Source organism: Artibeus jamaicensis, unplaced genomic scaffold (assembly GCF_021234435.1).
Source record: "Artibeus jamaicensis isolate MK-2021 breed Jamaican fruit bat unplaced genomic scaffold, CSHL_Jam_final scaffold_474, whole genome shotgun sequence".
NCBI lineage: Eukaryota > Metazoa > Chordata > Mammalia > Chiroptera > Phyllostomidae > Artibeus > Artibeus jamaicensis.
Genome location: NW_026522046.1, coordinates 27,612,868 through 27,636,462, shown reverse-complemented (window position 1 = coordinate 27,636,462; position 23,595 = coordinate 27,612,868). Strand labels below are relative to the sequence as shown.

The 23,595-nt window shown below is 41.0% G+C and overlaps 1 protein-coding gene across 2 annotated transcripts in view; it reads left to right on the top strand.

The window, feature by feature from the left end:
* The window catches only part of KCNAB1 (potassium voltage-gated channel subfamily A regulatory beta subunit 1), a 306,973-nt gene that overhangs the window by 123,751 nt on the left and 159,627 nt on the right, over window positions 1-23,595 (top strand). The window lies entirely within an intron of this gene.

The following is a 23,595-nucleotide window of genomic DNA, read 5'->3' as shown; positions in this document are numbered from 1 at the left end:
AGGTGCACAACCCAGCAGTCAGAACGTCACTCTTTAGGAAGTAATCCCCTCAACATTTCGAGTCAAGAACATTGCAATCACTATGTACGGTGCCAGGCGGGTACTAGTCAGGTTTTTTAACTCGCACAAAACAAAGGCCCCCTTACGTTGCTTCAAGTGAGACAGGGTTTAATGACACCCATAACGTAATGGACCTTGAATGATTGGAGTCTCACGGGACGCCAGGGAAAGGAGCCACAGAACAGCCACTACCCTCTGAGCTGTGTACTGGGTTTTTAAGTCACGTTTTTGGTCTAGTTGTTCTATTAGTTCCTGAAAGTGGAATTGTTTATTTCTTTCTTTAATTTTTTCAATTGATGTATTTATATAGTTTGGAGCTCTGTTATTAGGATGTATACATTCATGATTGTTATATCTCCCTGACTACTTTTTTAAAAATTTTTATTGAATTTATTGGGATGACATTGGTTAATAAAATTATATAGGTTTCAGGCATATAATTCTTTTTTTTAAATTTTATTTAGTTATTTTTCAAGTACAGTTTTTTTGTCTATTTCTCCCATTCCAGCCCCCCCCGCCCCGTGCTCCCCACCTCCCTTCCATTTCCACCCCCCTTAGTTCTCGTCCCTGACTAATTTTTATATTATCATAAAATGTGTCACTTTATTTCTGACAATACTCTTTGTCTTAAAGTCTACTTTATCTGTTATTAACATAGCCAGTCAGCCTTCTTCTTACTGTTAGCATGCTATAACTTTTCCCATCCATTTGCTTTCAATCTACCTTCATATAGAGAGTGCATCTCTTGAAGACAGTGCATATTTTGATCTTGCTTTTCTATCCATTCTAACATCCTCTGGCTTATAGCTGGAGTGTTTAGTCTATTAACATTTAATGTAATTGTTGATAATGTTGGATTTATGTTTGGATTGTGTTTTCTGTTTGCCCTTTCTGTTTTTATTTAAATCCTTTTTCTTCCTTACTGTGTTATTTTGGCATTTTAAAATTGCATTTATGAATGCCTTTTGGCTTATCGATTACCTTTTTAGCTACACCACTTTGCATTATTTAAGTGGTTGCTCCATGGAATGCAATACACATCCTTAACTTTCCACAGTCTGTTAGAGCTGGGATTTTAATGCTGCATATAGCATGGAGAAATTTGCAAACATATAAATCTCTTTACAGCCACCCACACCCTTTAGATTATAGATGTTTAACCCTCACGACAATGTCATATTTTTTACTTTGTAGATTCAAAGGTATTTTATTTTATTTTATTTATTTATCTTCTTTTTTAGAAGGGAAGGGAAGGAGAGAAATATCAATGTATGGTTGCTTCTGGTGCATCCCCTGCTGGAAACTGGCCCCTGTTGGAAACTGGCCTGCAACCCAGGCATGTGCCCTGACGGGAAATCGAACCACAATCTTTTGGTTCGCAGTCCTGTGCTCAATCCACTGAGCTACACCAGCCAGGGGATTCAAAGGTATTTTAAAGAAATGAAGAGAAAAAAATCGTCTCTTGTGTTTATACACATATTTATCATTTCCAGTGCTCTCCATTCCCTCCTGGAGGCTTCCTGTCTGCTATTGTTTTCTTTCTGTCTGCTGACTCTCCTTTAGCATTTCTTACATTGAAAATCTGCTGATGATAAATTTTCTTAGGTTTTTAAATCTGGGGAAAAAGGGGGGTTTTTTGGCTTTGTTTTTCCAGGATATAGAATTCTGGATTGAATCCCCTGCCCCAGCGAGATGTGTTGTTCTGCATCCAGCTCCTGCAGTGTCCACTGAGAAACTAGTTGGCTTAAATCATTGTTTCCCTGTCAATAATGTGCCACGTGGCTTCAGTTGCACTGAAGTCTTTCTCGATATCTTTGGTTTTTTAGCCATTTGACTATAATGTGCCCAGTGACAGTTTTCTCTGCATTTATCCTGTTTAGGGTGTGCTGACCTTCTTGGATCCATAAATGAATGTCTTCACCAAATTTGGGAAACTTTCTGTCATTACCTTTTGGAGTATATTTTCTCTCAGCTTCAATGAATATATTTGTTGGCACTTTGAATATTATGCCCCATATTCTTGAGGGTCTGATCACGTCTTAGAATTTTTTCTCTCTAATTTTAATTTGGTAATTTGTATTCATTTAGCTCCAAGTCTGCGTTTTTCCTGGTATCTGCATTCTGATGTTAGGTCCCGCCAGTGAATGCTTCCCTGTACATTGTATTATTTAATTTTGAATGTACATCTTTTCAAAATATGTAGCTTCTATCAACTAAAATTTCCTTTTCTTCATTATGAGCATGTTTTCCTTTCCATACTTGAGTAGAGTTATAATTCCTGCTTTAAAATTCTTGTCTGCAAATTCCAATATCTTCTTTACTTGGTGTTTTTCTCTGTTGATTGTTTTTTATCTTGAGAATGGGTCATATTTTCCTGCTTCATTGTACCCTGAGTAATTTCAGATTATATTCTGGACATTGTAAATGTTGTGTTCTAAAGACTCTGCAGGGTATTATAGTTCTCCGAGGCATCTTTTATTGTCATCACAAGCAAGTAACTTGACTGAATTTAAAGTGCAAATTCTGTCTCTTGGGCAACAACTGCAGTCCGATTTCTGAAATTTTAGTGTCTCCTTGGCCATTTAGAGTCTGCTTTGTAAATGCATGGTTCAGAGGTCAGTCAGAGATTTGGACAGAATTAATAGACAGGATTTATTGTTTCTTTCTCTGGATTTCTCCTTTCTGTGATTTATTTCTCACTTGCTGGTGGCTGTGCTTGTCCCAAACTCTAATTCTTTAAGTGAGCAAGACTGCAAGCTTTGTATCAGGGTCTTAGCCACTCTACGTGACATAGACTGAGAGCTGCTGCTAGACCAAAAGTCATGAACTTGGGAAATCCATCCAGTGCCATTCCTTTCTTTCAAGTGTCAGCTCCCCTCTGTCAGGTCTGGGATTTGATTCTACCTTTTTTGCAAGCCAATATATAAGTCTGTCGATATTTCATGGGTCATAAACATGAGCTTTATTAGTTATGGCAGAGCAAGCATCGTGAGTATCAACCAGCTAGCAGTAATATCCCTTGTCTCCAAGTCCCATGTGGATTGCTCCATGGGCCCAGGAGGATGACCGTGCACACAGTAGGTTGTATTACAGGAGAGCAACACTGAGCTCAGGGAATCTACCTTCCTTTTCTATTGAGCAGTTAACTAGCCTGCTCTTGGTCCCTCAGGGAGACCCTATGTGATCCCTCAAGATCGTTTACTACAAATTCGACCCCGAGTAATGGCCCAGGTTGTGAGCAGTCAGGCTCTTATATCCTAGGCACATTTACAAGAATCTGCTATGCGTCCCTGCATATTCTTTCTCCCAGCACTCTTCAGACTCTTCTTTTGGTTGTTGTTCTGTGCCTTCAGGTGATTATTTTTTAATATTTTGTCCAGTGTTTATAGTTATTGTCTTCAAGAGGATCGTTCTGATAGAAGCTTATTTAGCCATTACAGGAAGTGAAATTGGCCTCTTCACCAAGACAGACCACATTGTGAATGGTTTGGGAAACGCCCTACACAACACTGACCAAAGTACATCCTGCCATGTGGGGGACAGCACCCCAACCACGCAGCAGGCAGATCTTGTTTAGACAGAAAGTTAGTCATGTGTGAAAGGTCAGATAGAGGCCAGAGCCCTGAGATCCACAGATATGGCCTTTCTGCCCTTTTTCTTTCATAATGCAGTGAATCAGCAGATCTAACACGCTCTCATCTTAGTTTCTGGTTTAATTAACTGAGTTCCCAGGAAGGAAAATGTCAGGCAACTGAGGTTCTCATAAATTCTGTTAACAGGAAAGCTTGGTCCTGATAAATAGGGATTTCCATTGATTCAAGCCAATTCAACAGAAGCGTGAGCTCTTCAAGGAAATCCCAGACCAGAACAAAAAGTGCAAGGAGCCAGATGGATCTGCCTTATTTGCTGACACCAGCAGATGAGGACTTGCTGTCACCACGGGGCTGTTCACAGGGCAGTCCTCCCACAGGGCAGAAACCTGGGCTGGCAGATTTGCTGACCAAGATGCTCTTTCTTCTGCAAAACAAGTGAAGAAAGAAGGTGATGCCAGTTGGAGTTATCAGTCCTACCATACTCCTTACCATCCACAAGCAGCAGGCTCTACACTGCTCTCCCTTCCTTCCTTTATTTGTTCATTTGTTTCTGTTTTGCAGTTGCTAATTTCCTGTACCTGGAATGCTCCCACCCCAGCAATTAATATGCCTTCTCACTCAAGTCACTCAGTTCTGGCTCAGATACTACCTCTTCCTTGTGGTCTTGTCTGGAAACACTATCTAAAATAGTAGTTGCCGTCATTTTCCATTCCATGGCTCCCTTTATTTTTTTAATAGCATTTATCACTTGGTATAATAGTATATGTTTATTTAATTGTTTGTTTTTCTCTCCTCCCACTAGAACGTAAGGCCCTTCAAGGTGGGATGTTGTCCATCCTGTTACTCCATGTATTCTCAGCACCTTGAATAGTAGCTAACACATAATAAGTGTTTTATTTGTAGAATAAGTGGATGACTAAAGCTTATTAGTTTTAAGAGTAGAAACAACATTTACAATGTTGCAGCTCTGACTCCATGCTCTGAAAAGCAAAACATGGTAATTCTTTTTTAAATTCTTTATTTTTAAATATATTTTTATTTTATTGATTATGCTGTTACATTTGTTCTATTCCCCCCTTCATTCCCCTCCACCCTGCATACCCCTCCCCCACCATTCACCCCCCTTTAGTTCATGAACACGTGTCTCAAGTTCTTTAGATTCTATATTTCCCCTACTGTTCTTACCCTCCCCCCTATCTATTTTCTACCTACTGTCTATGCTACTTATTTCTGTACCTTCTCCCCCCTTCTCCTTCTCCCACTCCCCTGTTGCTAACCCTCCACGTGATCTTCATTTCTATGATTCACTCCCGATCTAGCTGTCCTCTTAATTTGCTTTGGTTTTAGGTGTGGCAAAATAGATAAGAAACAATTGACAAGAAAGCTGACCCATGAGTCTCTCTGTGTCTAATGTAGGTATAATACTTTTCAAAAGTTACTCCACTGAATTAAGCCTATTTTTTAAAATCTGGTAAAGGCAAATGCAAGAGCAATAATAGAATAGCACGTTTCCATGGTAGAGATTCAGCCTACTCACATACTCAAGGTTTGAAAGACAGTGGAAGGGTTTTGTGCTAAAATCAGGTACTTTATCTCCTCTGTGGAAGACTTACAGTTCACCCTAATCAGCTCTAGGTAGGCACAAGTGCACATGGCGACACCATCTGATCCAAATTCCTCACCTTCGAGCAGATATAACTCACTTAGAACACGGACTGAAAAACACTTTCTTATTTTCAAAAAATAATTTTCTCAAAATGGGATACACCAGGAACTATTGATTCCAGTATGTTTATGTTAACATGATAGTTTGAAAAATGTGGTTTTCACTAAGATTTAACAAGTTAGAAACACCATTAATTTATTGAACATATACACATTTGTGTGCAAGTATGTAAATCTATATGTTGTGTGTGCTGTGTGCAGACACTGTGGTACTGCCATAGATGCAGTACTTTGAACTAGACTCTGGGATTACACAGGTAAATCATGACCCCATGGTCATACAAGTATCCAGTCCAGTATGAGAATTGGAAATATAACACATAATTGAAAATCTGGACCACATAGAATCTAGTGGAGAAATATTCAGGGTAGAGTTGCCATGGGGAAGAGAGTGGTCAGCTTTATCTTAGAATCATGAAAGATAGAGAAAATAAAGTACAAAAAGGTTTGGGGAGATGATTTAAAAAAAAGAAAGCAAGCATCTCAGGTAGGTGCTTCTTCCTTCTTTCCTCAGTTCCTCTGTTGCTTCAAGTTTTTGATGCTTTGATACCTTTGATGCCTTCTTTTGGCTCCTTCCTAGCATCTGGCTTCCCCAGTTCTGCACAGCTCTGATGCCCGCCTGCCACTTTCACCTGGGTTCTCATGCTGTCCAGCTCCTGACTCCATGGAATGCTGTTGCCCCCAAATTCTTCCCATCCTCACTTTCCCATACCTCATAGCAGAGTTGAGAATTTAGGCAAGGATGACTTAGACAAGTAAACAAAGACACAACAGAGCACATGGAGTGTGCTGTGGTTTAGAACGGGACAGCAGGCAGGCAACGAGAACAAGGGTAAACGAGGCTGGGTAGCTGAAATACATTGTGAAGGGCATGGTAGGCACACCATAAAAAGAGTATGGGCTTTGTTCTGGAGGCAGTGAAGAGCTATGACATACTTTGGAAGAGGAGCTGAAGCACTTGGGGGTTGAACTGAAGGAAATGTAGTTTACTAGGACAAACTATAATAAGATAAATGCTTCTTATAAACACTAATCTTCTATCAACACACTTCAAACCCACAAGATATACAACTCTCATCTCTCATTCTTGGTACATATTACTATTATGGTTAAGTCTTCTTACGTGTGAATTTGATGCCCCTGTATTATTCAGCTGGGTCACCTCTATCCTGCGATTATGATATTATTATATTAAATATAACTATAAGATACAATTATTATAGAGTTTTCATCAAGTTAGTTCTTCGCTAGTTATTGCAGCTAGTGTGTCCTTCCTAGCTGTGGGCCAACTGCAAATTCGATAATCATATCTTCTGTTCTTAGCAAAATCATTAATAGAGTTGTTGAACAGAATGCAGAGTGGAATGAAACTGTGCTGTACTGCATTAAAGATCTCCTTCCAGGGAGAAACTGGTCTATAATTCAATAAGCTTCGAGCAAGTTGTTCAGTCACCAACAAAATCACTTGGCTCTACGGTCCATCTGGTGAGCCTTTGCCTTATTGGGATGGAAGTGTTTGATATTTATATCATTTCTCTAATCTACCAAGTTAGTCTTAAGTAAAGTGTGAATATAGCTGGGAAAGAGAAAGAGAGCCAAAAGATGAAGCCATCTTGCCTTTGCAAAGAGGGGACAGAGGAGAAGACAGCATCATGGACTGTTGACTGGAAGACAGCTGAAGGACCAGCCCAGAGACTTTCAGCAGATATGGACATAGAGGCAACTGTCCTTTGATGACCTTCAGTCAATTCACTCTGTATTTCATGAGGGGTATAAACTTGGCTCGATTAAGAAGCAAAGGTGAATGCCTTTCAGCATTCAACACGGGCATTTGCATAAACCCACAATTTATAAACAATTCCAGGGAAAAGGAGGTGAATAGAGAAAGGAATCCTGAATGAGACAAAGATTTCATTGCAAAATGACTTTGGAATCATGAAATTTCATTGACTTTCCTCAAATATAATTAGATGATATGTTCTGCAAATGAGAGTCTGAAATAGTTACAGAAAAATTTGAAAACTTGCTTTCTTGTAAAATATCCCATCTGCCACACGTTCATAGTAAAACAATGGAAAGTGAGAAAGCAGAACTGTTTTCCTATGGCTTATCCATGCTGGTGGCTAATGATGAATTATCACTGCTTTCTCTGCTACATGGATCTCGTTGGTCCAGGAACGAGCATTTGACTCATCAATGTAGTTTCCAGGCTCATTTTTTCCCACTTGAACAAGTCAGGGCAGCATTTGCCTGCCTCTGTCCTTCAGGCACTTCCGGTAATGAAGATTTCTCCCAGACCTTGACAGGTTCTAGAGTCTGGATCTCTAAACTCGTATAAAATGACTCAGAAGTCCTTCAACAAAACTTTTAAATACAGCCCCAAGGATTGTTTTATTCATGCCCCCAGTGCTGAGTCTGTGTTCCACTATGAGCCATTGCTCCCGACACTTTCACCTTGAGAACATTGTCCTTAAAGGAGAAAGATGGGCTCGAAAGGAGAGCTGAGCAGTTTGACTCCTGGTTGTCACCAGCAACATTACATCACCTGCCCCATTGTAACCGTTCTTTTATCGCTCCCCTAAGACAATGCCTGACGCCGGGAAAAACCTCTGCTGAGTGAACCAGTGTTCTCAGCATCATCTGGGTCTTCTGCCCTTTTTAGGGATCTTTTACCACTTTTGGTAGATCTCAGCCCACCTACCTCTGTGGCCCCTGGGCACACCGTGGGCCTACTCAAAGCTTCGGAGCAAAAGCCCTAATCTTCCTGCCTCTAGGTTACTATTTTGGTGCTCCTCTTTTAGAGTATACCCTTTGTCTGTTATTAAAGCTGTTTTAAAGTCCAGAGCAACTGAACCTTCTTCTCTTCTTCTTGAGTTTAGCCATCACCTTAGTCCAGGAAGAGTTGTTTGCGCCTATGGAGAGGGGCCGGTCGTGCACTCAGAGGAGGCCCTGGACACCTGCTCTTAGAACCTTGAAGTGATTGACTTGGCTTTGCAAACAAGTATTTCCCAGCCCGTTCTTTAAAACTATCCTGAGATTCTTTTCTGAACACTTAGCCCCATTTGTCCCCTAGCTGATCTAATAATGGGCAATGCAGTCCTGTGTGGGCATGGTATTCAGAGGCAGCTACAGAAAAGTCATGCTGAGAAAAGGGAAGAAATTGGGTTGCTTTTGGCCACCTTAGTGGGACCTCATTCAGGAACAGAGGTCCGTACTGGTTCAGAAAGACAATGTCAATAGTACATGGCAGAATGAGAATCGTTAGAACAATAGAGTGAAGTTTTTCTTTTAAGCTAACCATTCTGTATAAAAGAATACTCCTTTATCCTTCATAAGATAACATTAAAAATGTTTTTACATATAGTCACACACCCAATTTTGCATAAATGAGAGCATATGGTTTTTAAAGTAGAATTTAGAGAGAGTATTTTCTTTCACTTTTTATAGTATGAAAAAGCTTTTTTTAAATTTAAAAACACCTAGTGATAGCAGATGGTGATGGGCATTTTGTTTGCATGTTTGTTAATGGCCTAACACAGCAAAATAAAAGTCAGCAACCTTATGTCCAGTTCCCAGGGTTTTTTTATAGAACATCTACCGGCATTTAAAATCTCAGCATCTGGAAACCCTGAGTGTTGGTAAATTCCCCGTGGAATAAGTTCTGGCGGCAGAGAGTCAGATTTTCCCAGGTCTCGTATTCTGAGCTCTGCTGGGAATACAAGACAAACACTGAGCCAGACAACCATGGAAAGAAGAGGGAATCTATGTCTACACAGACGTCATCAGTGATCTGGAAACTCCCTCGACTCTGCCAGAATGTGCCTGAGCTCAGGGGCAGAAGGCTGGGGCGCGAGAGGACTTGCCTGGAGCCCTTCTCTAATTCACCACATGTAAATATGCACTCTAACCCGGCTTAATCCTGATCAGTTATATCTCTTAACACATTTTATTTGTTTAAAAAGCCATGAACAGTATACGGATTTTGTAATTAAAATAAGTTGGTTTAAAAAATGTTGTTCTGGGCTTTATGTGTTTGGATTCTTCATTAGAGACTGTGGACATTCTTTTATTTAAATGGTCTATGAAACACTAATTTAGCTTATTATATATATGACTAAAAAGGTCAAGCATAAATAGTTTGATGACAAGTTTTCTTGCTCTTACACAAGATTTTTGCTCCTTCACTAAATAGCTTTCACCAAGTTTAGTCATCCAGTTTCTTTTTATCATGCGGAATCCTTTATATCCCTTTAACTAGTTCAATTGTAACCTTATCTATCTGTGTAACTATGCCTTACATTTACTACTGGGAACTGGTCTGTAGTAGGATAGTGCGCCCCCTAGTGTGTGGGTTAGTTCCAACCAGTATTTGTGATGGTTCACAGAGAATGTTTCTGCACCTACACTGGAGAATGTGGCTGAGACCTTTATACTCAGTGAACTTCTACATACACAGACCCAGAATGGCAGTGATTTCCATCTGGTGCTCAGACCATGGTCAGACCAAGAGGCATGATCCTTCTTTCAGAAAATATGACCATTGTGGTACCAACCCATTAAATAAAATGAAAAGACAATGATGAAATTGGGTTTGATTTTTGTGAAAACTGCTTCAACCTTAGATTAAGGCAAATAACAGCACAATACTGTATGTGATTTGCGACCTCCTCTGGAGAGACCAGTTTTGCCCCCGGATTTTATGATCAATGGTTCATTTCTAAGTTTTCATAACCAAGTTTGGTCAGAACTCTAAGTGTAATACAGTTCTCAAAATTTCTTCTTATCTTTCCTTGCTTCTTTAGCCAGTCTTCTGTGGGGTTGATCTTATCTATGTAACGCTTCAAGGAGCCTTGAAGCGGGGTTGAAATAAAGTGGGAACAGAGCTAAAATCTGTTTGGCGGTGCCCCTGCACTGCTCTCTCCCTTATGTATGCATCGCTTTTCACTCCCTGTGTCCTTCTTTGCCCTGATCCTTTCGCTTAGAAAGAAAAAATACATGCACACAGTGGAAAAAATTCCAAACAGTGACAAAGGGTGCAGATTGATAAGTAAATCTCATTCCCTTAGTTCCTCCACCTTGGGCTGGTAGCAGCTTTCCATGCATGCAAACAGTCTATGCACACACAAGTCCACACAGATATGCAATATACATATACATGCACATGACTTTTTTCCTTATAAAATAATGATGCACTATATTCATTGTTCTTCATCTTGCTTTTTGCCTGTAAACATACATCTTGGAAATCAGGTCACATCAGCATGTATCTGCCTCATTCATTTTAGTAGAATATTCTTTGTTTAGCTATACTATAATTGACTTAGCGAGTCCCTATCAACTAATTTTTACATTGTTCTTAGTTCTGTAGGAACACATGCACATGTGCACATAACAGCTTCACAGAACACCATGATGCACGCCTTTGTACATGTAGGTACATTTACAGGAAAAATTTCTAGAAGTGAATTTCTGTGGTCAAATGGAACATCCATTTAAAATGTTCATGCATATTTCCAAATCACTCTGTAATAAGATAGCTTTGTAATACATTCCTGGTCATGTTTGAGAATGCATGCTTCCCAGACCCTAGTAATGAAGAGAACTGTCAAGCTTTTAGGTTTTGCTAATCTGATAGACTAATCTGGTATAACAATGAGATTTTGAAATTTGCGTCTTTTCACATATTTAAAACTCGTTTCTGTTCTTTTTTTCTTGACTTTCTGTGAATGTGGGTTTTTTCATCTGGATTGCTGGTGTTCTTAATGTTGATGTGTTAGAACCATTATTTATTGAGAACATTATCTTTTTGTATATCAAGTGGGAGGCAAATTACACTTTTTCAGAAATGTGTAGTTTTTAGGTAATCATGTTTTATGAAGGCGTTTGTGTCATGCTTTGAAAGTCCTTCTAGATTATTTTTTCAAATCCCAGAGTTTCTTCTAAACCTTTTAGGTTTTGTTGTTTTGCCTCTAAGTTCTTGATCCCTCTGGGGTTTTTTTCTGGTACAGCAAGTACATTTCTCTCTTTGTCTTAAAAAAAATCCCCAATTATTTCAGCGCAGAGTCAGGGAGATAGGAGACATAGAGTCAGTCATTGTGGGACTAGCTATACCCTCAATAAGTAGCCTTCACTGACCTGCAAATTCATCTCCCTGGCTCTGAGCATTTTGATGAATGATGTGTTTGTTGACAGAATGATGCTGTCGGCTCCTCAGCACCAAGGCCTGCGGAAGGGCCTTCTCTTTTTGTATCTCTTGCAACATGGGTTCAGAGTCCCACAGAACTGGGAACAAAACTCTGCTTTATCCTATGAATTTTGAAGCTTCTGACCAGTTATTTCATCTGAGCCTCTGTTTCTGCATTTGTGAAAGTAAGGACACCAGTTCACCAGTTCCTGCCCATCATAGCTATTATGAAGGTCAAGAGCGAAAAGATGTGCCATGTTGCCCAACACAATACATAGCATCTTAAAGCCACCCAATAAATGTTAGTTTAATCCTCCTTTTCCCTTTGATGAATTCATTCATTTAACTTTGGCTTTTTTTCTCATACAAATAGAAATTAACCTTAGCCAGAAATCATGGTCCCTAGCTTCCCATTTTGGCCTTATTCGAAACTCAACCCCTGCACCCATCCTTCTCTGGGACTTGGGACCTTCCTCCCTACACCCATCAGGACTCACTGTGGATCATGTGCACTTGCAGGTGAACCTAGCCTGAACCTCAATTCTGTCTGCATTCTTCCAGCTTCCAGACTTTCTTCTCTCTGGGATTATACATTTCCCTTCTGATCATTTCCCTAACTCCAGCCTGGCCTTCTCCTCCAGATCCATGCCAGGGACTGCTGCAAAATTACTAAACTGATAAACTCTGCTTCCAGAAGAAAATCCAGTCATGTTGCTTCCCTTCTTAAAGGCCAACACCCAAGCCTCTTTGGGGCCTGGACAGGGCTCTCCACAGCTCACTCCTGCTGTTGCCTGGCGCCTCCTCTTAAGGTGCGGGTAGATTCCCTGGCACGCTGCTCTTGTCCACACTGCTGTGGCTTTTCCTCGGCCATTCTCATCCCAGAATGCCCTCTCTTCTATTCTTTTTTTTTCTCTGAGAAAACCCTTTCCTCTACTTTGAGACCCTGTCCCTGCTTCTTCTGTCTCTCTGAGTTTACACACTTCTCCCCTTTACCTCCATCATGACTTGCCTTTACCGCTGCCTCTATGCAAGAACAGTGGCTTCGAGTCACCACTTATTTTATACACACACCAGTTACAATACTTACTGTGTGACACCACATTATCCTCGCATGGTGTTAAATTATTCCTACATGTGTCTGGTTTTCCCTAGACTGCGAGTTCCTTGAAGTTGGGGCTACAGCTCTTTTTACTTCTAACACATTGCCTAGTGCCCAGGCCACTCTCAAAATGATTTGATTTGTTAAATATGCAGGTGTTTTCTGGGCCTTGGGGAAGGAATAGTAAAGTTAGGATTTCAGGCTTTGGAACATGTCACTTTCAGCTAATACCAAGAAACCTCAAGAAAAAGCTCCTACTTTGTTTTTATTTTTTTCACTGTCAGAATTTCTTATTTGATATTTTATAACCTGAGCTTATTATAAAACATTGGCTAATGCATCAGAATTGTACTTAGATAAGAACAAAATGCTTTTTTTAAAAAAGTATGATCTGTGGGATGTGCTAAAGCCACGTGGGGTTTGTTTGTTTGTTTGTTTGGGGATTTTTTTCCCCATTACACAGATGTGAAAATTATAGCTTAACATCCCTTTGGCTAATATTGTGCATCTTACATTCTACTGTGAGATATCATTTTTATGAGACTGATTTGTGGTTATCTACATGGGAGTAAAATATCAGAAACATTGGTTACAATCAAGGAACTATAATTATTTGTCTAATTTAACTTTTATAATCCAGAACATATATAAAAGTAACAATACTGTTAAAATGTGCTAAAATAATCTTGGCTGGTATTGAATTAATTTAATAAACTATAGGAATAACAAACAAAATTCTTTCAAGTTCCTTATGGAATAAAACTCTGGATAGAAAGTGGTTAACACTTTGGGACTTAATTCAGAGGATGCACGGATTGTGTATGTTCAAGATGGCCCAGATTAAGGAAATTTGTTGCTGCTGTTTATAGTGATAAAAAATTCCAAGACTTTATTTACACATATAGGATCCCGAAATTTCCAGTATTAAGCCAGGAGATGCTTTGGGGAGATTCTAGGAGTGATTCTATCTCTCGGAGATAGTTCTCTTTTGAATAAGGGCTCTACCTTGAGAAAGGAACTTAAGGAGAGGAAGGAGGGGCAGACACCCACCTGGGCAGCTCAGTTAGGTGACCTGGTTGTGGGTTCAATGCGTTGCTACATTGTAGCTCAGTCATTCCCAGGTCAATAAGCAAGTGTCACATGACCATATCCAAGAACCACAATTTTAAAACTGAATTTTTGTGATAAATGCAGATTGGATTACAGCGCATATTTATGACCACTGATGGTGCGAGAACTAGGCATTAACAGGCAGCGAGAATGCTATTGTAGTATGACAGAACCGGTAGGCAAGTAAAAGTCAGAACAACTTCAATTACTATCGTCACCATTATTATGATTAATAATACAATTATTATTGTCACCATTATTCTCTCTTTTTTGGCTTTGCTACCAATCTACTAAATGTGGCATAATTCATACAGCATTTAGGTGCACAGAAATTATTCAAATTGTTTACATCTGCCTTAAGGGATCAACATTCCTCTTCTAGAAATTGTTTTAATATATATAAGTGAGATAAGTTGGAAATAAATTATCATCTGGGATCGCTGAAGTGGGGGGTGTTGTGGGAGAGGAGTTGCCGCTTTGAAGCATGTCGCCTGGTGGCTATGGAGCTATTTGCCCAGAGAGACTAGCGAATTTCTGATTGGAGTCAGAGAGCTGAATAATGTTTGACTTCCTTTTTCTTTCTTCCCCACTTTCTCCTTTTGTCCTGTCTTTGTCTCTCTTCTCCTCAGTCCTCCTTTTTTCTTATTCCTTCACCCTGCCTTCTGTTCTATTTTCCTACTTCCCATCCTTCTCCCTTCTCCCCCTGGGAGCCCAGAGGCACTACCTTCTCCAATGACGAATTCCCCTGTGGAGTCACAGCACACAGTAGTGTGGATGCTCTATGGCCATTGTGCTATATCGTATGGCATGTACACGTCATACATGCATGGTCATTACTACATTTCATCTTATTCTGGAAACTTCTAGGTCAGCATGTGTGTGTAGAGACCAGCTTGGCCTTAGACAGATGTAGGTTCAAACCTTACCTTCTCCCTTAGTAGCGGTCACTAAAACATTAGTTCGGTGAGCTACTCAACCTCATGTGTGAAAGGGGGACAGCGATGCCTACCTCAGTGGCTCTTTTGAGAATTAAAATAGTGGGATATTTGAGTGCCTAGCATAGTGGTGTTGCATGTGTTTGATAAATATTATTTTTCTTCCTTTACTTTGTTCCACATTCAGGGTGTTGTCTGTTTCTTTGTTCCAAACACTGTTTACTATGTGCTAACAGCAGATCCTGTTCTTGGGAAGCTCGTAGTCTGGTTGGGAGACGCTGTGTAGACCAGCAATGCTGGTTTGAGCCACTAGGTGCTGTGTGCAGACAGCCTCCAAGATAAGAGAAGGCCCATCTCTCTAGCCCCTCTGCTCTGTCTGCCACCCAGGGAGGGCGTCACAGATCTGATGGGTCAAGTTCCAGGACACACGAAGTGGGTCAAATCTGGCAGTTTGCTAGAGGGCAGGATCACTGTGTGTTCAAAGGTTGTGCTATGGGCACAGAGCTCTGTTTGGCTTGAAAGCAGTAGTCCACTTTCATTTGGGAAGCCAGTCATCTCTTCTGTTTGCTGGCATTTCCACTTATTTTCATTTTAGTAAGCCTCCCAGAGGGTGGTAAATTTCAGGTTTATGTTAAAGAGGAGAAGGTAGACCCTTTGGATCTTTATCCTTGACCATGTCCCAGCCACCAGTTCCCATGATTCCACCCTGGGTCTATCAGTGAACCCCAAGCTAGTGCAGAGTGAGCAGTTTTGCTCATTGCTCATCTTAGTGAGTCTGTCCTGTGCTGTACGTTCTTTGGCACCTCATGGGGGTGTGAGGAGGGGTGGGCAGTATGCCACAGGGCAGAACTGGACACTCCTAAGTCACCACAACACCATCAAAACCCTACCAACACTTCAAACACAGGCCTTTAAGAAGATTTTCATCAAAATAGGAGGTCCCAGAAAAGGAAAATTATTCCCAGCAAGGCCATGATGAAGGGTGGGGAGTGTCCTCAGATTGGAAGGTGGCAGGTGGGAACCTGGCCTAGATTTGAGGGTCAGAAATATGACTGACCCAGGCAAGCTGGTCTACACTAAATGGTTGTTAAATTTTGTTCAAGAAAGTAGAAATGTGGACCCAGGCATTAGCATGGAATCTCTATTTTAGCAAATATTTATTAATGTTTTATTCTAACCCATTTTTTGATATCTTGGAACATAAGGACTATTTTGTTTACTTTTCCTAATAAAGTCTATATAAACAGGCTTTATTCCAAGTGTAATATGACCAAGATAGTAGTAAAACACCTTCCCTTCAATTACTGAAGCACCGATCTTTACAACCCTGAATGGTGACTATTATCCTATTTTAATAGAAATGGGGTTGAGGCTCACAGAGGTGGAGTCTCTGTCCTAAATCTCACTGGTAATAAGTGACAGAGCCATGGTGTGTGCTTCAGATCTGTGGCTCCAGAGCTTCTGTTATTGTGGCCTCTCCCCACAACTTTGCCTATTTCAATCCAGCAAAAGGCCAGTCCATTTTAGTTAAAATAAAACTTGTGTCCATTGTCTCATGATCATTTTCTCAGGCAGGCAGCAAGCATGTGCTACTGAATATCCCAGTAACTGTCACAGACATGCCCCAGTGTAGGTACATTCTCTTGCCTTTGCACCTCTACAACCTACATGGAGGGTGGAAAGTTCACAGGCTGCCTAGAGACAACAAGCCACACTCCCGTTTCACGATTGCTTGCCCTCCTTCTGTGTGGTGTCCTAGGAAGAGGTGATGCTGGAAGACAAGATAATCTGGTTCATTCCCTGTCTTTTCTGCTACCTAGTGAGATGAGGGAAACTCCTATCAGTTTCTGTGTCTCCATTCTCTCACCTCTGATTGTACATGGTGATATCTGCTCAACTTCTGTCTCAAGGTTATTATACACATCAGATTTGATCACTGAGGTAAAAACAATTTCTGAAGGTACAGTGCTGCGTGTTATCATTAGAAACAAGCATTTTCTGAGGGATCCACAAAAGCATCACACACATCATGCTGTCTTGATGTCAGCATGACTCCACAATATCCTTTACCAGGGCCCAGTGGAAAAGTCCATCTTGACAAGCATTTGGCTCAAGTAAATGGAAAAATTCAATGGAAACTGAATTCTGGATAAGCTAAAAAAATTAAATCCCTGAAGTTCTTAGCAATGATTCAGTATTCCTTCTGACAGGGAGTTTTGTTTAACTGATATTAAGCAAAACCAAAATTGTTTTGTTTAATATCAATTCTCCCCATGACACCTCTTTCAGAGAATGGGGGAATTCAAAAACCACCACAATCCATTATCCCCTGCAGATAGCTCCCTTCCTGAGAGTTCTGGGTACCTCCATCCCATTTCCAGCCAGTATACCACCTTGGACAAGGCTATCTGGAATATCCAGCCAAAGCAAGAACTTTGCAGGAGGAGTCACCACCTGCATCTCTTTTTTCAAAAATTATATTTTATTGATTATGCTATTACAGTTGTCCCACTTTTTCCCCCTTTGCCCCCTCCATCCAGATTTCCTACTCCCCCAGGCAATTCCCCCATCATTATTCATGTCAATGAGTCATACATATAAATTTTTTGGCTACTCCATTTCCTATACTGTACTTTACAGCTCCATGACTATTCTGTGACTACCTATTTGTACTTCTTAATCCCCTCACCTCTTCACCCATTCCCCTACCCTCCTCCCATCTGGCAACCATCAAAACATTCTCCATATCCATGATTCTGTCTCTTTTCCTCTTAGTTTGTTTTTTAGATTTAATTGTTGATATATATATTTTTTGCCATTTTATTCTTCATAGTTTTGATCTTCTTTTACTTTAAATAAGTCCCTTTAAGATTTCATATAATAATGGTTTGGTGATGGTGAACTACTTTAGTTTTTTATTGTCTGGGTAGCTCTTTATCTGCTCTTTGATTCTAAATGATAGCTTTACTGGGTAGAAGAATCTTGGCTGTAGGTCTCTGTTTTTCATGACTTTGAATATTTCTTGCCACTCTCTTCTAGCCTGCAAAGTTTCTTTTGAGAAATCAGCTGACAGTCTTATGGGAACTCCCCTGTAAGTAACTCATTGCTTTCCTCTTGCTGCTTTTAAAATTCTCTCTTTATATTTAACCTTTGGCATTTTAATTATGATGTGTCTTGGTGTTGTCGTCTTTGGGTCCAACTTGTTGGGATTCTCTGTGCTTCCTATAATTGTATGTCTATTTCCTCCTCCAAATAGGAAAATTTTCTTTTGTTCCTTTTTCAAACAAATTTCTAATTTCTTGATCTTCCTCTTATGGCACCCCAAGATGCTAATGTTGGATTCTATTCTTGTTTTTATTATTATTTTTTTTCTTGTTGTTCTGATTGGTTTTCTTTTGCTTCCTTGTGTTCAAAATAATTAATTTGATTCTTGGCTTCATCCACTATATTGTTGTTTCCCTGTAAATTGTTCTTTATTTCAATTAGTGTATCCTTCATTTCTGACTAGATCCTTTTAATGCTGTTTAGGTCCTCACTAAGTTCCTTGAGCATTGTTATAACCAGTGTTTTTTAACTCTGTACCTGATAGATTGCTTATCTCCATTTTGTTTAGTTCATTTTCTGGACTTTTGATCTATTCTTTCATTTGGGCCACATATTTTTATTTCTTCATTTTGGCATTCTCCCTGCATTTGTTTCTATTTGTTAGGCAGAGCTGCTATGAATTCCTGTCTTGGTAGTATGCCCCAATGTAGTAGGTGTTTTGTAGGGTCCAGTGGCATGGCCTCCCCTATCACCCAAGCTGGGTACTCAAGGTGCACCCTTTGTGTAGGCTGAGTACACCCTCCATTTGTAGTTGAGGCTTGATTATCATTGGCAGGTCAGTGGGAGGGATTTATTCCAGCCAGTCAGCTGCAAAGTTTGGCTGTTACCACTTACCACCAACCTCCACTCTCCTTGAAGGATCAGCTGTTCAGGGACAAGCTTGTGGTGCTCTGATGCGGTTTATAGTTGTCCATTGGCTGCATAGGCCCTGGAGGCTCCCCAGTGGTGCAGGCCAAGGTCATTTTCCACCTGTGTTCTACCCAGGGCCACCCTGCATGAGCTATAAAGCAGTCTAAGATGGCTGCTACTTGTGCTAAGCTTGGAGATTCCCAGGCAAAGCCAAATTGTGAATGTAGGCTGGCTGTCACCAGTGCCATGCCTGGGGCAACTTAGCAAAAGGTACAGGGCCAGGGACTCGCTGATGCCACCTATTTCTTGTTTGATAGGATTTAGGAAGTTGTGAAGCATGAGCCAAGACCAGCCATTCAGGGGAAAGTCATGGTTAAGAATTTGGTTGGGCCCATAAGTTGGGTGGGACAGAACCTCAGAGGATCTCTGTGATGGGGCAAACAGTGTATTCCAAGTTGATGGTCTCAGACATGGCACCCACCTGCCCACTCTGTGGCTCTGTGAGGATAGGACTCAGAAAAGGGACAATGGCCTCTGCCTACCTTTCTGTCTGAGAGAAAACTGTCCTCTAGTTCTCTCCTTGATGCCAGACATTTCAGTTCCTTCCTGTATACCACTGGTACCCTCCAAGCTGCTACTCAGTGCTGGAACTCAGATAGAGTGAATCTGAGTAAGTCCATATGTGAGTTCTTTAAAAAGAACTGTTTGAGACTCCAGAAGTTTCTTCCACTGACTCAAACCCTGCTGGCTTCTGCAGCCAGAAGTTATGGGCGCTTGTCTTCCTGCCACTGGAAACCTCGGCTGGGGATTCTGGTGTGGGGCTGGACTCCTTGCTCCTAAGATATTCCTCCTAAATTTCTATCTACCAACCATTCCACATCTCTGCTCCTCCTACCAGTCTGGATGGATGTGGTTTCTTTAATTCTGTAGTTGTCAGACTTCTATTCAACTAGATTTCTTGTGGCTCTGAGTGATGGTTGTTCTATATTTTAGTTGTAATTTTGATGTGGTTGTGAGAGGAGGTGAGCCATGTTTACTTATGCTGTCATTTTGACCAGAAGTCTGCCACCTACATCTTCAATAGGCCTGTGATGAACTCAACTGATGGGCCAAATCACTGAGTGTGAGGAGAGGAAATAGGTTTTGTAATTTGGGTGCCTGCCCAGGCCTTTACTGCTATTTCTTTATTGGTCATTTTTGCTGCCAAGATAGCAGTTGCATCTTCGCAGCATGTAATAGTGGGATACATCACTTTTGTTATTACTGTTTTTTACTGAGAGTATTAGACTTCTTTAATATTGTCCACTTCTCCCCCCCCTCAAATTAAGGTAAATAGCAGATAAATTTTGGTTTTGTCAAATGATTATCAAAGAAAAAACACACACCCTTTATGCAATATGCTGGTCTGGAAAATGTAGCATATTATATGGTAAATTTAATCATTCAAAATGCCTTTTTAAACTTAATTGTATGAGTATTCTATACAGTTATTTTTGTAATGTAAAGTCACTATTTATATATATACATGTTAGTTTCTCCTAGAGTAACATACCTACATTCATGGATAATTCATAAGGTTGAAATCTAGTAGAAAGTTGTTGACTCTCAATGAAGGAATCTTATAAAATAAAAATAAGATCTAGACAATGGGTCAAGTTCTTTTTCAGCACATAAGCCCATCAAACTGTACACCAAATTTGAGATGAGTACCAAGACAAAGCTATGGTGGTAAGCTCCCTTCTCACCGCCTTAACCACCCTGTCTTTCTCTGACCTTGTACTGCAGTCAAGGCCTGCCCCATGCCATAGAAAACCAGGTCCATGTTGTCACACCGTCCAATCCTCATACAGGTGTTGGTCTCATAGCCCAACTGGCCCCTAGGCTTGGTCGGATTGAGCCTGTGGCTTATCTTCCCAGTGCCCTGACTCACAGTGACACAGAGTGCTGTGCCCTCAGACGGAGTGTAATAAAATTTATTTTTCATTTTGTTGCAAGGAAATGTAATCTAGTCATTCTCAGATGTTTTGATCATAACCATAGCAAGAAATACATTTTCCACTGTAGCCCACTACACACATACTTATCTTGTATACATTCATACCATAAACCAAAGGTTCACAAAGTGAAAGTTATCCTCCATATGGGATCAACTCTGAGCCCTGATATTTTTTTAACCTATTTTATTCCATGGCATTTTTTCCAGGTTAAAAATATGGGATATAACCTTTAAAAAAGATCTTATGACAAACTAGTAGGTCTCAACCATCAATTTAAAAGCCGCTCCCTAGTGTACGTTGGGAGGGGTTTATCCCCTGCCCACAGCAGGGCCATCCCCAGCTGCCACCCCCACTCCATGCTCTCAGTGGAGGTCGTGAGGCCCTCAGCTGGCCCAGGGACAACACCCGGAGTGTCTGGCTGAAGTCCCCTCAGTAATGCCTCGTTCCCAAACAAATGTGAATGTTAAAGAAAGTGTGACTGGGGGGGGGGGGAAGGCTAATTTCCGTTTATGCCTACATTTCTTTCTTCCCCTCTACACTGCCAACACCACAGGCGGTGCTAAAGGTAGACTACTCTCCAGTATGGGGAGACCTAAATGGAATTAAAACATTCAACAGGCCTGTTGTCTTAACCCAGGGGAAAGCTACAAAAGATGTTCAGTTCTTCACATGGGGTCTCCTTGTGGACAAACCTCAGTATCTACTCATTCTCCTATTCTCCAGTCTCCTGAGCTCCGTGCCCTGAGGTTGCCTTAGGAGCTCATTTAAATGTACCTCCCCTCATCTCTGTGACACACTGTTCACTTCCCAGTACTGAGTTAGTCAGTCTGGCCTACACACCCAGAGAACCCTTTAAAAATACCCCTGCGCAGAGCCTCATACCCAGAGATTCTCATGTGACTGGTCTGAGGTGGGGCCTGAGTACCGGTGTTTGTGAGAGCTGCCAGATGTGTCTGATGCACAGCCGGGGCTGAGCAACACTGGGACTGCCTGATGCCACTGGGGGACTTCAGGAAGGAAGGAGGTCCAGGGCTCTGGGCCTCCAGGTCGGTTCTCTTGAAGATGTTCTTGTCACCCTAAGGAGCATGGGGAGAATTCTCCTTGATCACATGGATGGGGGCTGGGCAATGAGAAACACATTTCCCAAAGACATGTCATGAGTTAATTAGAGTCGGTACAGTTTACATACACATTAAGGAAGAAAACTCATATCTGCAACATAATCTGCACAGGTTCCTTCATTTTTATAAAGAATTATGTTAGTCTGTCAACCTCCACTCCCTTACTCAAACTCCACCTTCTAGGTTGTAAACTTAGACCTTCCTGTGTAAAATAAGGTCTAAATGCAGAGCTCCCCAGCTGCCACAGCTTTGAAATGTCTTGTTTGAACTTTAACATGCACATGAATCGACTCAGGTTTCTTGTTAAAATGCAGGTGCTGATCCAGTAGGTCTGAGGAGTGGCACAGATTCTGCATTCCTAACTAGTTTCAGGTGATGCGGATGCTGCTGCTCCATCTGTCTAGTGGTGTTAGAGCAGAACAGCTTGTGGCCACAGATCCTCTACATGATGGCTCTAGCAGGCAAGGAGCCTTATGGGAATTTATGATGACCCCATGGAGTCTGCCTACAGACCTGGGGTCAGAGGGGAGGGTGCAGCCAGCTTTCCTGGCTACAGAGAAGTTTCATCCAGCAAATTGGCCTCCCAGATCAGGGTCCTTTGAGCATCCTCAGATTGTGGAAGGGAGTGGGGCTTGCTGAAAAGGCACCAGTTGGTTCTTGCTCCAGCTAAGACCTTCACTCCTTGGTTGCCCTTAGCTGATTTGCTTCAGTGCTGGTTCTAATGACCTCAAGAGCGCTGTGGTTTAAGCATGAGCATCTTTAGGATAGGAGAATTCGGGAAGCCCAGGGAGCAATCACCAGTGAGTATACAAAAGGCTACTTATTTATAACAACACCAAACAACTAATTTACTGAAATATATAAATCAAGAAATGCCAAGTCAAAGAAAGCAAAGAACTTCTGAGTATAAAAATGTATACTGTTTCTTTGTACTGACATATGAAGGTCTGCTTTGACACGTTCAGCTTCTTGGTTTTTTTTTTACAGTTAATGCCCTGGCTGCAGTACTACATTATTACTTTCCTACTCAATAATTTGCTGGCACCGTCGTGTCTGGAATCCATTTGATCTTTGATAGTCCTGTTCTAGACACCTGTTCTAGAATAGCCTGAAGATACCCGTCAAAAACTCCTTTTAGTTAGATCTATATCACTGTTACCTGAGTTTAGCTCTTTCTGGCTAACTTCTTAAAGGGGTCATTTATTTGAACCACAAGTAATATTGGAATTGAAAAGGGCCATTTTTAAAAAATAAAATCAAACTCTTCACTCTAAGGTTGGAAAGGGAGGGAAATTCACCTTGCAGAAAAGGACTAAACTCTCAGCTCTGATTCTTCTCTGTTCTCTACTCCGCTGCCAAGATGCACTTGCCCCTCCTGGAAGCCACCACCTGCTGCCCTTGACTGCCCATCCCTACAGCCAGGTCTCAGATGCTGGTGCTCCCTCTTAACATTCTTGCCTCATGTGGAACAAAGAGTACACTGACTACTGGCTTAGCATCATAGTTAAGAAAATGGGAATAGTCAAATGAACCTTCACTAAAGACCAAGGCAGTGAACCTCAACTGAAGGGCCCATTTAATATCAGATAGTAGGGTCCTAATCCCAAAGAGTTTGCCTTACTGCATCTGGGATGATCCTGGGTGATTCTACTCTGGTCCAAGGACTACACTTTGAGAAATTCGAGCCTACAGATAAAACACCAAGACAGAGGAAATAAACTCAGAGAACAGCATAAAAGAAAATAGTATCAGGTTGCACATTTATTTTATTTATTTTATTTTATTGAAGGTTTTTCTTTATTTTTAGAGAGAGGGGA